Source organism: Rhinichthys klamathensis, unplaced genomic scaffold (genome assembly GCF_029890125.1).
Source record: "Rhinichthys klamathensis goyatoka isolate OS25496 unplaced genomic scaffold, OSU_Roscu_1.1 h1tg000270l_1, whole genome shotgun sequence".
In the NCBI taxonomy this organism is placed as follows: domain Eukaryota; kingdom Metazoa; phylum Chordata; class Actinopteri; order Cypriniformes; family Leuciscidae; genus Rhinichthys; species Rhinichthys klamathensis.
Window position 1 is genome coordinate 1,302,397 of NW_026606790.1, and position 14,280 is coordinate 1,316,676.

At 38.4% G+C, this 14,280-nt stretch overlaps 1 protein-coding gene across 1 annotated transcript in view; it reads left to right on the forward strand.

Moving 5' to 3' along the window:
• Window positions 1-5,565: 5,565 nt before the first annotated feature.
• Window positions 5,566-14,280, forward strand: part of rimbp2a (RIMS binding protein 2a) — a 147,834-nt gene continuing 139,119 nt past the window's right edge. The window contains exon 1 of the mRNA XM_056268210.1: window positions 5,566-5,691. The gene's annotated coding sequence lies outside the window, so the exon portion shown is untranslated. The remainder of the gene's footprint in view (window positions 5,692-14,280) is intronic.

Consider the following 14,280-nt stretch of genomic DNA (forward strand, 5'->3'; position numbering starts at 1 on the left):
CGTGTGTATCTAGACGTTGTCATGGCAGCGGGCAGCGGCGTCTGGCGCATGTCAGCAGTGAGTCGGATAGTTCCTCCAAAAGCCATTGGAAGGCACACCCTAAAACGGCCTCTTGTCTCCTTCCCTGCATACCCCCAAAGCCGCAGCGTTAGTTTGAGCCGTTATGCTTTTTTGGCTAAAGATTGCAAGTTTGCCTTCAAGTGAGTGGCACGCACGCCAAATGAATTTCCGCGTCTGCCCAGAAGATGCCGCCCGCAATTTAATCTTTATTTTATTTTTTTATTGAACATAAAGATTACAGTGGATATTTATCACAAAAATCACAAGAAACTCGAGGTAGAGCACGGCAATAAAGTACATTTTCAAACAAGATACAGAGATAGTCTATTAAAAAGCAATTAGATAATTGAATATAAAATAAATGGAAATGAATAAATGTTAAAAAAGCGTGGTTTTAATCAGTTATCAACTTTACATTTATGAAGACGAAACTGGCCAGTTAGCAGTTTTAACATATCCATCTCATTTGATTCACCCAAATCAAAAACCGTAGGTAGCCTACATTAATTATTTCTAAAATAAAAAACTTTGTTATATATGCAGAAAAATAATAAGCCAAGATGCTTCTTTCCAGAAACTCCTTTGAATTATCGGATTCAAAGAACAAGTGTGATGTTTTAACGTAGTTAGAGAATGTGTACTGTGACAAGGTATCCGACTTAATTGAGAAAGAAAACAGTCACGTGATGAAGAATTTTATAATGAAGTTATTTTAACTTGTAACAGAAACTTATTAATGCCATATCTTAATAATTATAGAGAAAGGAATTTAATGTCCTCTTTAAAAAGCTTGGGATGATAGCTAATTTGGATTGTTCTAATCCAAAAATTGTTACATTTGATTTGACATTACAAAGATCCAGACACCTGCCTACAGAGCATGCAGATGCAGTTTCAGGACCACATTTCCATAGACAGTAAAAGAAATGGACAGAGCGATCTCATTGGAACTCAGTTGAGACAGTTGAAGCCCACTTTTAGCGATTTTTGAGAACTTCCGTTCCTGACGCGCAGACTCAGACCGACTCAAACTAAGCTTGATGACGTGAGCAACCTGTCTGACAGACGTTAATCTTCTAGTAGCTGTGCGTGAAAACTGCCAACGTTAATCTTGCAGAGACGGGGAACTTGAGCAAAGAGTTCTTTGGCGTGAGTGAGCAGGAGTAAGAATTCCGTTGCTTTTATGGACTCATTATCTATGGGCTTCTCCCTTGACGGGACGTCCCCCCGATTGCCTGCGAGCTTCTCCTCCTGTCTGTACGGTAACTTCTGTACAGCGCGACAGAGAGTCGAGTGGTTATGACGCAATCGTTAGCCTATTTTTACTAAATCTGTTTCTACGGGGCCATAGTGTAACATAGAAGGTAATGGAGCCCTTTATACATTGTCGTGTTTCTTTAGAAATAAATAATGGACAAATGGAGTCTTTAAACGCCTCAGATGTAAAGTTATTCGCTGTCAAAGTGACGCAAAAATGAATGGGAGTCAATGGAAATGCTAACGCAAGTGAAGTTCTGCTACAACAAGGCGGCACCGGGCGGCACCCGGCCGGCTTCAACTTCCGGTCGATGGATTACCCCCTTGCGCATTTCTAGGACATTAGTTTTTTGTGACAGCGCCACCTAGCCAATTGTACGCCGCCAGACATGATTCAACTGAAACAAACGGGTGCAAATACTAGAGTCTAGACCACTGCAAGGATGTTTTTAAAAGTGCATTATATTTTCATCTATTTTTTGACGTAATATATTAAGAGCGTTATGTTTGGGGTTAGGGGTTGGTTGGAATAATATAAATTTAATTTAAATAATTAAAACAGTAAATAATTTCTAATAATACAAATACAGAATTTAATTAATAGTAAGTGCTATATGATACAGTATTATAGCTAAGCTAGCAGGCCTTCAAAAAAGGATCGAGGGTCCTAGAAACTGTCCTCAAAATCCAGCCTTCGGTAATGCAGGATCATGACTGCCACAAGAACTAAGCAATGCTTTTGTGTAATGAAAAGTAACCTCTACTCACACTGTTTTCGTTTTTAATTTGAATTTTTTTACTTTGAAGACTAAAATCGTGTGATTAGCCCAATCCGGAAGCACGCTCAATAAAAAAATAGAATTATTCATCGCGTCTAAAATGTACGGAAGTAAACAGGCGGGGCTTTACCTGTCCTTGGTTGTGTTGGAAAGTCCGACTCGTTATTCCGCGTTTTTATTCTTTTGTATGGTTCGTGTACACTTCATCTAAACCGTTCAGACCGATTTTGTGGATTATTTCAACTGATTCTTTGAAAATATTCAACTTAAAAGAACGATTTGTTCAACTTCAAACCAACGAGTCATTCTGTCATACTGTGTAACGGAAACTAGGCTACTTTGAAGCTGATATGAAGGACCGTCTGGGCGATTTAACACCCGTAAGACTTAAATTATTTCCTTAATTCGTGTTATTTGGATGTCAAATATTAATGATAACAATTTACGTTTCACTTACTTTCACTATCGTAAATACATAGATTGCTTGCATTATTTGCATTGGTGCTTTAGCAAGTATTGCCTTATATCAAGTTTTCTGTTAAAACAAAGTTTGGATACGTTGAAAATGTTTAAAGCGAGTGGTTTATTATACGACAGAAAAGTCCCAGCTGCTCTGTGACTTCTTTTTATTTGTTTTGACTGTAGCGCTGCAATGACATCATCATCACTCCTGTGGAGTCCAATGTTTTCCTAGAGGACTTCCTTCCTAAGGTTTGTATCATGGGGTTTGTATGCGTGTACTTGTGTTTAAACATCTACAACTGCTGTTTATAGGTGTAGAGCCATGTCTCTCTTTACATTATAACTGAAAACGTGAAGAACCATTTAGTCACGTTTTTTTTTAACGGATACAGGTTGGTGAGGTTCAAAAACTTATTGAGAGAATTTCCCTTTGTGTTGGAGAAGTGAAGCTGAGGCAAAGTACCATTCTGACAGAAATCAACCCACCGACATGTGAGTACATTGCACATTGTTTTTGTGTCTTTACAGCTGTAAGTGCATGCACCTAGGTGTCTGAGAGGGGTTCCCATATATGAAAATTAGAAAATAGGAAATTATAATATTATATAGGAAATTTAAAATGATGATGATTTCCAGGCCATCAAAAGTTACACTCAGATACAAAATATTAAATAGTCTCTACTAATGATTTAACCAAAAAAAACTCATCCATTAATCGGGAAATTCATTGTTCTATAGCCATGGGAAGCCAGACAGTGAATATTTACTACAGTATTAAACAACAGTGTTTTGTCAATTCACTTTTGCTCTGTGTTCATCTCTACCATATTTGCGTGTCTAATCTCATTAACAGATGTGAGAGATGAACTTGAGCAGTTTAGCCATGACATCAAGCAGACTGCAGATTTAATACGGGATAAACTAAAAGGTAATTGAATTTAATTCGATTTTTTAAATTTATTTTGGGTGCAGAATTCATGTAATCAGCCATGTACTGGCCATCATGAACACCTGGTGAAACAAGGAATATAATCTTTTATAATCTAAATCTTTTCTTTCACCTTAAAAAACTTTATTATTTGATTGTTCATGTAGATTTAGAGGGAACATTTTCAGAGAATGAAAATGCAAACACCATCTCTGTCTACTGTCGGATCCAAAGTACTCAGGTGAGATGTAAACCTCTACTGAATTATAAATTCAGTATTATCCTTTAGGTGTTTGTTTTATTATTTTTTCTAATTTATGTTGTTAATTTATAGCACACAGTACTTTCACTGCGGTTTGCAGAAATAATGAGTATGTACAACCAAGAACTGTTATCTTTCCGAACAAAGAGTAAAGAGCGGATACAAAGACAGCTGGAGATCAGTAAGTGAACCGTCTACATTTATGTTACTAACACATAAATGTCTTTTGTCACCACAGCCCATTGCTATTTGTATATTCCCACACTATTTCTACGGTAGTATGTAGCCTCGATATTTAATTGGTAACCCTACTTATTTTTATTACATCTCTAGTAAAAAAAAATATCCTAATGAATATGTAGTGTTCTTAATGTAATTTAGATTAATCATAAATCTGCACAAGTTTGGGTTCACGGTTCAGTAATTCTTTAAAAAAAAAAAAAATTATACTTCTTTTTCGGCAAGAGTGCAATAAATTGATCTAAAGGCACAATAAATACATACAGTATATAATGCTTCAAGAGATTTCTGTTTTTAAAATACATGTTTTCTTTTGATCTTTGTATTTAACAAAGAATCCTTTGAAAAAGTATCATGGTTTCCACAAAAATTTTAAGCAGCACAACTGTTTTTAAAATTGATAATAATTAGAAGTGTTACTTGAGCACCAAATCAGGATATTAAAATAATTTCAGAAGGATCATGTGACACTGAAGACTGGAGTAATGATTCTGAAAATTGGCTATCACAGGAATAAATTCCAATTTAAAATATATTGCAATAGAAAACTAAATAAACTAAACTAAAAATGATTTCACAATACTACTGTTTTCACTGTATTTTTGATCAAAACTTCTTTCAAAAAACATTTTTTAAAAATCTGACCCCAAACTGGGAGTGTACTGTATATAGAAATCAGACTTGTTATTTTTCAAGGTGGTAGATTCAGCACTGAAGAGGAGACAGAGGATTTACTGCAAAGTAACAACCCTGCTTTCTTTACCTCAAATGTAAGTTTCAGTGTTAACATACAGCTGAATTCACTTTTACACATAAGCTTCCTTAAAGGGATACTCCACCCAAAAATGAAAATTTTGTCATCATTTACTCACCCTCAAGTTGTTGCAAACCTGTATGAGTTTCTTTCTTCTGCTGAACACAAAGGAAGATATTTTGAAGAACGATTGGAACCAACTGTTTGTGGGGCACCATTGACTTCCATATCTTCCTTTGTGTTCAGCAGAAGAAAGAAACTCATACAGGTTGGCAACAACTTGAGGGTGAGTAAATGATGACAGAATTTTCATTTTTGGGTGGAGTATCCCTTTAAATGTTAAGGTAACTCTTTGTATGTATAGATCAACTCTGGCTCCTGCATCACGGGGCGAGCTCTGAATGAGATTGAGTCACGGCATAAGGACATTCTCTGTCTGGAGGCCAGCATTCGAGAGCTGCAAAACATGTTTATGGATATAGCTGTGTTAGTCAACAGTCAGGTACTGTCAGCTTGCTGGAGAGTTCAATAAATTATCTGAAAAAAATGGTGCAAAAAAGCCTTACACAGTTAAAAATGAAAGTTTCAGTGCTTTATCTAACATGAATAGCTGCTTTACACCACTGAAATATCAGTTATCAATTATAATTTAATGATCAGAATAATGTACATGAAAGCGCTATGGGATTATGACTTTGGTATATCATAATTTAAAGTTTTTTTCTTTTACTTTTTTATAGGGTGAAATGGCAAACAACATAGCAAAGACTGTGATGAAAGCTGGAAACTATGTAGATCAAGGGAAAGTGAACATGCAACAAGTTGTTGATTACAAGACGTCTTGGCGTATAAGATTGCCTCCCTTGCCTTCATTCAAGCACAAAGCAAAACCGAGAACCGACAAGGGCTCTTGAAGGAATCTTGAACTTTGAACATATGCTACTTGAAGGTGCTTTTGTGTTTATGAAAACGAGAGATCCATGCATGCACCTTGCCTTTACTTGAAAAATTCCTGCTTGTTACAGATCGTTGCACTCCCTGAATGTTTTGCTGATCAGATCCTTTTGATCTGTCTATTGGATTTTCTCAGCCCATTTATAAAAAATGGTTCTCATTTGGTTAATGATTAAGCTTGCTCTCAGATAACACTAGCAGGCATTTTCTGATGCAATATGACTAAATGTCAATAGGTATGTTTACATGCACTCATTTTCCTCAGTCTGAATGAATCCAATCCAATTTCAGATTGTGAAAGTTCTGTTTATATGTGCAGTGGCCAGTCAATACGTTTAGAACCAGAGAAGGCCACCACAATGTCACTGGAGCTACCCCGAGCACAATTGCCGTTTTTGCTTTGTCAGAAGAGCTTTTTAGCAAACATTCAGTAAATATTCAGTCACCAACTAGTTTGTAAGACATAAATCTAAACATACACATCACGGCACTGCACGTCTGCAAGGAATTTTTAAATCCGATTTAAAAAAAATGTTCAGTAGCTACCGTTGATTCGATTATTTCAGGTCTGCACCATCCTCTTTCAATCCAATTGAAGATTATTTTGGATCTAACTCAGTTGGATTGATTGAAGTGTTTACACAAAGGCTTTTCAGTCTGATTGAGCCATCAATCCGATCATAAACAGATTATTTGGGTGCATGTAAACGTAGTTTATGTAAAAGCCCAGTTAGAGTCTCCTACATTTAACTTTTGTTTCTTGTGTTTACTTTTATTTTTATGTGTATTAGTTGGTGAATATTGCTTTTGTGTAACTCATAGTTCACCCAAAAATGAAAATTCTGTCATTTCTTCACCCTAATGTCATTTTATGAATTACTTTCCTCTGTGGAACAAATGTTTTTTGTTCATACAATGAAAGACCAGGGTCCAAAACAGCATTGATATTCATTGTCAATGTTTTGATTTTTGATATAAAATATAAACAAAAAATAAGAACTGGAGCTATGCCATTTCAAAATCCAAATGATGGGTCATCAATCTTAAAACCTATCTGATATTTTCAGTCCTGTATAAGATAATTAAATGATGTTTTATTAACAAAGTTCGGGAGGAGCACGTTCAAATAATTGATCCAATTATCACATCATTCCAACCAGCTGTCGACCATCAGTAATCAACATGTCTATCCAATCAGCTCGAGTTGGAGACCTATATATATACACACATTTGACTCACCAATGTTCTTCGACAGTTTTTCAGCATCCCTCCACCACCCCGTCTCCTCACACTCACCTGGTTACTACTTAAACCAGCAATACGGGGGGAGTACTTTGGGTTCGGGCCAAATATCCGAGCCCGGAGCCCTCTCCCCGGACAGCACGCCAAATATGCATACCATTTATTCTATCTAACTTATTTGTAAGTGTGAACTAGTGAAATGCATATTGTGTGTAGAATACTACAGAATGGACTTGCAGGTGTTTTCAGTTTTTCTCAATCTCTTTGGCTCTTTTTTCTCAAAACAATAAGTTCAGATCTCTGATGTTTTGAATTCATTATTAATTTAAGCAAAATTAATGTGCTTTGGCACATGTTTTTTTGTCCAATTAATTACATTTGTCTACAATTTGCACAATAACTAAATGTACATGGCTTGTTGATCCAAAGTGTTGAATTGATTCTCAATAAAACTGTCAAACTCTTCACAACTTCTAAACATTATTTTATCATGTGAGCCATCACATGCAAAATGATCCATTCACTTATCAAAATCTGTCAGACATGCATGTATATTCCATAAATATCTGACATGGAATGTTTGTAATATCTGCTAAATTAGCAAATGGCCTGCCATTGTAATAAAATAGGAATCAAAATTTTACGAATCAACTAATCAATTTTCGAAAGCATAAATATTGAGTCTGCCCAGCACAATCACTACCATTTTTGAACTCAGAGGATCATCACAACCCAAAACACCAGAAGCTACAGCAGTACTGTATAAATACATTTTTATTTATACACTGTTAAAGTATATACATTTGTATTTATACACTATTTTCTTTTATTTTTTGTAAATGTGTTACATACTGAAAATTCTGTTTCTTGTCGTGGAAGAGCAATGGAAGATATGTAAGAGTGTGTGGTGGTATGGAAAGATATAATAGACTGTATAAAACGTCAGGCCACACCCCTAAATGCATTGAAGCAACTGCCATGTGATTGGTTGATTAGATAATTGCATTAATGAGAAATTGAACAGGTGTTCCTAATAATCCTTTAGGTGAGTGTATGATGGCAGAGCTTTCAGCTTATAGATTCCCCTATCCTAGAGGGAGTAAGGTGCTATTAAGTGCTAATGTGGATTTCTGTCTAGATATGTAATAAACATTTTGCAAAAGAAAACCTCAAAAAGGTTCATTAAAGATACATTAAGACTGTTCACCGGTCATTTTCCTCAGCTGTAGCCAAAGGCAAGCACGCGTTTCAAATCAGTGCTTCTCCCAGGAGACTACCGCTAAATTAATACCCTAGCTTAGCGCCATCTACTGTTTTGGAAGAGGAAGTTGCTCAACTACATTTGTGAGAAAATCGAGCCGAGAGATCTCATAAAAAGCCAAGTGTCTCACAATCATAACAGACAGATATGCATTTGTATGCACTAGATTTGGTATTTGTTCAAAGGTTACATGCAATTTGTAGGATGGTTTGTATTTATTTGTGAAATATCATCTAGGCTCATTTATTTATATTTGTAAAAGCACAAAAGCTTTTTATATTTATATTTGCGAAGCACAAAAGTTTTTACTTTTGGTAATACCGTTCTTGAGTATGAAGCCCAGTATAAGTATTTAGGATTTGTATTTGATGAATTTATGTTGTTTGACAGGAGTTAAAATCCTAGCTGCTACAGCCAGTAGAGCCCTGGGTTCTGCGATAAACCAGTTAAAAATCTGTAAAGATCTTGGTTATGGTACATTCTCTCAGTCTCTGCATGTGTGTCCCCTGTGTTAAACTACGCTGCTGGGGTGTGGGGGACCGTGCAGAGCCCAGCCTTGAACGCTGTAGAAAATCGTGCAATTCGTTGCTTCTTGGGGGTTCATAAGTTTGTCCCAGTGCTGGCAGCGCTGGGTGATATGGGCTGGGTTCCTGGATCAGTCTAAAGGAAATGTGAAATGGTTAGGCTGTGGAATCGACTTGTTAATCTCCCAGAAAATAGAGTAACAAAAAAAGTTTTTCTGTGGAGTAAGAAAAAGTCTATCTGGGCTGCAGAGCTCCAGACTGTTTTTGCTGATGCACAACTCCAGTATGTATTCTGTAATAATTTGCCTAGCGTCAATAACATCAGATCCAAATTGATGTCAAATTTTGAACATAAATGGCTGATTGGGATTATGGCTAAGCCAAAGCTAAGGACTTATTTACAAATTAAAGATGTATATGAAACAGAGTTGTATGTAAAGGCAAATTTGACAAGGAACCAACGATCTTTGGTGGCTCAGCTGCGAACTGGCATCCTTCCCCTGGCTTTAGAAACTGGTAGGTTCACTCAAACTCCTGAAGAGGACAGACTCTCAGTTAGGAGAGGTTGAAAATGAAACTCATTTTGTGTTATATTGCCCACGGTAAGATGATTATAGAATTGTATTATTTGGTGAAGTGTTTGTTAAAAAGCCTGAAATGTTCTGGATTAGTGATGACGACAAGATGAAATGGTTGTTTAATTTTAATGTGTTTAAATTGGCTGCTTTTGTTTGCAAAGCCTGGATGAGACGGCAGACTTGTTTATTTAAATAAGTTCATGTATGTTGTGCCAACTGTCTGACAATTGGTCTTTTGTTGATGGTATTGGTGTCTTACAAGCCCATTAGGGCTGGGCATACAGTAGTATGCAAGACACAATAATAAAAAACTATTCATTCATTCATTCATTCATTGTAAAACACAATACATATTTGTTACTCCACTGCATATTCGCTCAAAATAAATTGACCTTCGTACTTGCACATTGCTTTCTGTTTGTTTGTGAGTCGAGTTTTCCTTTGCAAAGCAGATCGAGTTTGTTTGCAAAATGCTGGATTTGTTTGTTTAATTATGGCACAAAATTAACTCCATAGTAACGCAGCCGAGTCCTCATCTCCAGAGGACTGAAGCTCCCCCCTCCGATGCTGCGACCTACATCTGGTCATCAGCTGAAGCCCCAAAGGAAACGACTGGTCGTCCATGTTTTGATTCAGATCGTGCTCGAAGAGGAGGGGCTATTCGCGTCTCCGTTGTCAGTTTGTGAGAGGGGGAGGGAGGGAGCAAGCTGCGCGCAGCTCTACAATAAAATACAATTTTACCCATATTAAATTAGTTAAAAAATCTTAAAATCACTCCGTGGCGGTCAGCGTTGATATTGTGGCGGGCCGCCACAAATTAATGCATGGGAAACCCTGGTGTGTCATGAGTTTGGTATGCCACATGGTTAGCATGGGTGTTTCACGATTAGCACGTCAGCCCGCTATAACTTACACGAGAGAGGACCATTTATGTCAGTAATATTTGAGTCTTTAAAAGTTCATGATGTTATTTCAGTTTTTGAGTTACTTTAAACTTGCAAATTTGGGAAATTAACTCCATGTCTGTGAATTGAGTTATGCATTGCATTAGTCTTTGTCAGTCTTGTATATGACTTTATGGTAGATAAATATATCAGAGACAATGAGTGAACGTGATTAATATCTCAGCTGCATTGTTGTCATCTATTTCATACTGTCATTTAGTGTTTGAGTAGATATCCAGTCTAAAAATGATTTATTTTGTAAGAATGAGATTTGAGTGTCAATGTGCCACACGTATCTAGTGTGATGGGACATGCTTAAAGTCACTTACATTTACAACCAGTCATTTCTGTGAAAGAAAAGTGATGCACTGATTATAATGTACTGAGTATTTGTTATACATGTATGCTTTTATTAATTCATTCAGAGTAAATACGACGAAGCCATCACTGCAGCGCTTGTGTGATTTATTCTTTATCTGCTTGCTTTATACTTCTCTTTCAGGGGTATTACATATGCACCTAGGATGGCTTCAGGGTGAGTAAATCATGGGCTAATTTTCATTTTTGGGTGAACTATCCCTTTAAGGTTTGAACAAGGTGCTGGAAACATTCCTGTGATTTTGTGGTCTACATTGACATGATATTTGTTGGCTGCACATCTATGATGCGAATCTCCCATTCCACCACATCACAGCGGTGCTCAATTGTATTGTGAACTCATTGTCATGTTCAAGAAAGTTTGAGATGATTTGAGCTTTGTGACACAATGCCTTATCCCGCTGGAATTAGCCATCACAAGATGGTAACACTGTGGTCATAAAGGCATGGACATGGTCAGTAACAATTCTCAGGTAAGCTGTGGCATTTAAACGATGCTCAATTGACCCTTCACAGGGAGTTTGATTGACAGGCGATCTGACCAATCCGCCATTTTTGTCCGACAAAGCAGTCAGGAGAGTTAGTAGATTAACGTTGGAGGATTTGAACTTGAAAAACGGTGTGTACATACGTCTTTCCGCGGTTAAAACAACATTCCTTCTAATGTTCATTCATGTTTATTTTATGCTATAAATTAAAGGGGTGGTTGAGTATGATTTTACTTTTCTAACTAGAGTTAGTGTGTATATGTTTAGTGGTCGACCAATACATCGACAAGGCCGATATATCGGCCGATATTTGTCATTTTCTAAATATCGGCATCGGCCGATCAGTTTTTCTGATTGGCCGATGTGTTGGAAGCTTTTATTTTGACGCTGCTCCCGACTTTTATTTTGACGGGTGGCGCTGAGAACACCAGCGCCTGAGAAGAGAACGGCAGTGCCTGATCACACAGCACTCACTCACATTCTCAGTTAGAGATTATTTACAATCTCTGTCAGTCATATCTAATACTTTGTTAGACAGAACGTGTAAACAAATAAAGTAAATGGTTTGCGAAAAGTAAAGCGTTTGCTTTTATATTATTTGTAACAGAAAAGGCAAACAATCAGGCTCAAATACTTTCTCATTTACCATCAACATTCAGCAAATGCGCATCTACATTAAACATATCTAATAAACATTTCATTTCACAAACCTTGCAGATTTAATCGAATCCAGCTGTGATATCTTGTGAAGTGTGCATTTGTAGCCAGCATAAATGTGTTACTGCGAGTGGTTGGTCCATGCGAAGTGAGTGAATACGAACAGAAGATCAGCTTCACAGAAAACGCGATCGAAAAACTTTAAATCCTTCATTTTAAAATATGCTGTGCTATATCCAGTTGCCCACTGTGTCATATTCATATCGTTTTCACTGTGTGCTGTATGTAAAATTAGCGTTACCTTGTCTTTATTTGAAAAAATATGATTACCATTGCGCACGAAATTACCAGATTACTGAGTGCCCTATTACAGTGTTTACTTCCTTTTTATTCACATATTCATATAAAAACAATTACTTTATTTGTGAAAAATACAGTAATATTTGCAGATTCAAGAGGTTGCCATCTAAAGAATAGCATGTTTATTTTAAAGATTGGTTTTCTAATTTATTAAATATTGATTAAAATAAATATAAAATATATACTGTATATATAAATAAAAATATCGGCTTTATATCGGCCACGCCGCTTTCTAAGATATCGGCAATCAAAAAAACAATATCGGTCGACCACAAGTAATGTTGCCATTTGAGCAACATTTGCAAAGTTACAACGCTACGATATTTGCTTTTAAAGGAATCGTTTTTTTAAGGACTACAACAAACGGCTGGTATGGACTACTCGACATTCCTCACGGGTTAGTGACATCACCAACCCTAAAATGTACATAAACCTTGCCCCCGGGAACACGCAGTCCATGTTGAGAAGAGGAAGAGTTGTTGTAATCGAGCACATTTGTGAGTCAGCTCAAACTGTAGCATCCGTCTTTTCACATGAAATAGAAAGTCACTGATTGTGCATCTCACAACAGTTCCTATAAGAGCGATTTATAGATCATCATGACAGAATATGCTAATTGAAGATAGTTAACCATATCAGCAACATAAATTCATCAACTAACCATTCAGAGACGTCCTGTTGCATTCAACATGTTGTCACTTCTTCTTGAGTCTCTCCATCTTTGTCTGACTCCGTTTAAACATAAAAGGCAGTGTGGAAATTGCAGTAACTTGCAAGAGAAAACTTCTCACTTTGAGCACACAAATACGTGTGTCGTTTATTTAGTATAAAAAACTACCAGTCCACAAATGGCGCTGACAAGCGTCCTACGTCATCACCCATACAGAACATTTAAAGGGACCACGATCCCTGAACAGTTATGAGGAAAAACGGTAAGAACAAAGTACTGCATTTATCACCAACAATGTATAGAACTACATTTAACATAAAGGTGAATTATGTATGTCACAGTCACTACACACGTCCCCCCAGAATTCACCGTATCCGAAGAACCAAACTGTCAACGGGGAGGTGGGCGTATCAACCGACCACAACGGCTGCGCTGTACTGGAGGTTGAGGAGACCTCACTGCAGCCGGTGTCCCGTCATGACTCGGGTGTGGGGCATGGAGTGTAGGAGGTTTAGGAGCAAGGGGTGGAGGCAGAGAAGGAGGCCGTCCGCGGCGTGGGGGCTGGGCCAGGTCGATGGGCCTGGCCACGTCCAAATGAGCCGGTTTGAGGCGGTCGATAGAAAGTCGCTCCGGTTTGCCGCCTCTGTCCACCACAAAGTGTTTGTCCCCCGTCTCCAGAACCCGGAATGGGCCTCATAGGGCGGACGTAGCGGTCCGCTGTGGGCATCGTGGCGAATGAAAACGTAGTCAGCCGTCTGAAGTCCAGTGGGGATGTGTGACTGAGGGAGGCCGTGACGTGAAATAGGGACAGATGCGAAAAGCCTTGCATTGTCCAGTAGAGTAGACCGCTGGAAAGTAGCAGACCAGGGAACCGTGGCACTAGGTACAAACTTCCCCGGTACCCGCAGTGGCTGTCCATAAACAAGCTCTGCGGATGAGGACTGAAGGTCCTCCTTTGGCGCAGTCCTGATGCCCAGCAACACCCATGGAAGCTTGTCGACCCAGTTGCTGTCTTTGAGGCTGGCACGCAGGGCAGCCTTCATTGACCTATGAAAACGTTCACAGAGTCCGTTAGCCTGCGGGTGATATACGGTCGTGCGGTGGAGTTTCACTCCGAGGCTCTGTGCGACAGCGTCCCACAGCTCAGATGGGAACTGCGCACCTCGGTCAGAGGATATGTCCGAAGGAGTGCCGAAACGGGCAACCCAGGTGCCAATAAATGCCCGTGTCATCTCAACAGATGCCATTGACGTCAAAGGCACAACCTCGGGCCAGCGGGTGGTCCTGTCAACCATGGTGAACAGATATGTGAAACCGTGAGAGGAGGGCAGAGGACCGACCAGGTCCACGTTTACATGGTCAAAACGTCTCTCCGGAACCGGGAACAAACCTAACTGGGCTTTAGTGTGGCGGTGGACTTTGGCCCGTTGGCACTCAACACAGATGTTGGCCCAATCCCTAACGTCCTTCTTGAGGCCAAAC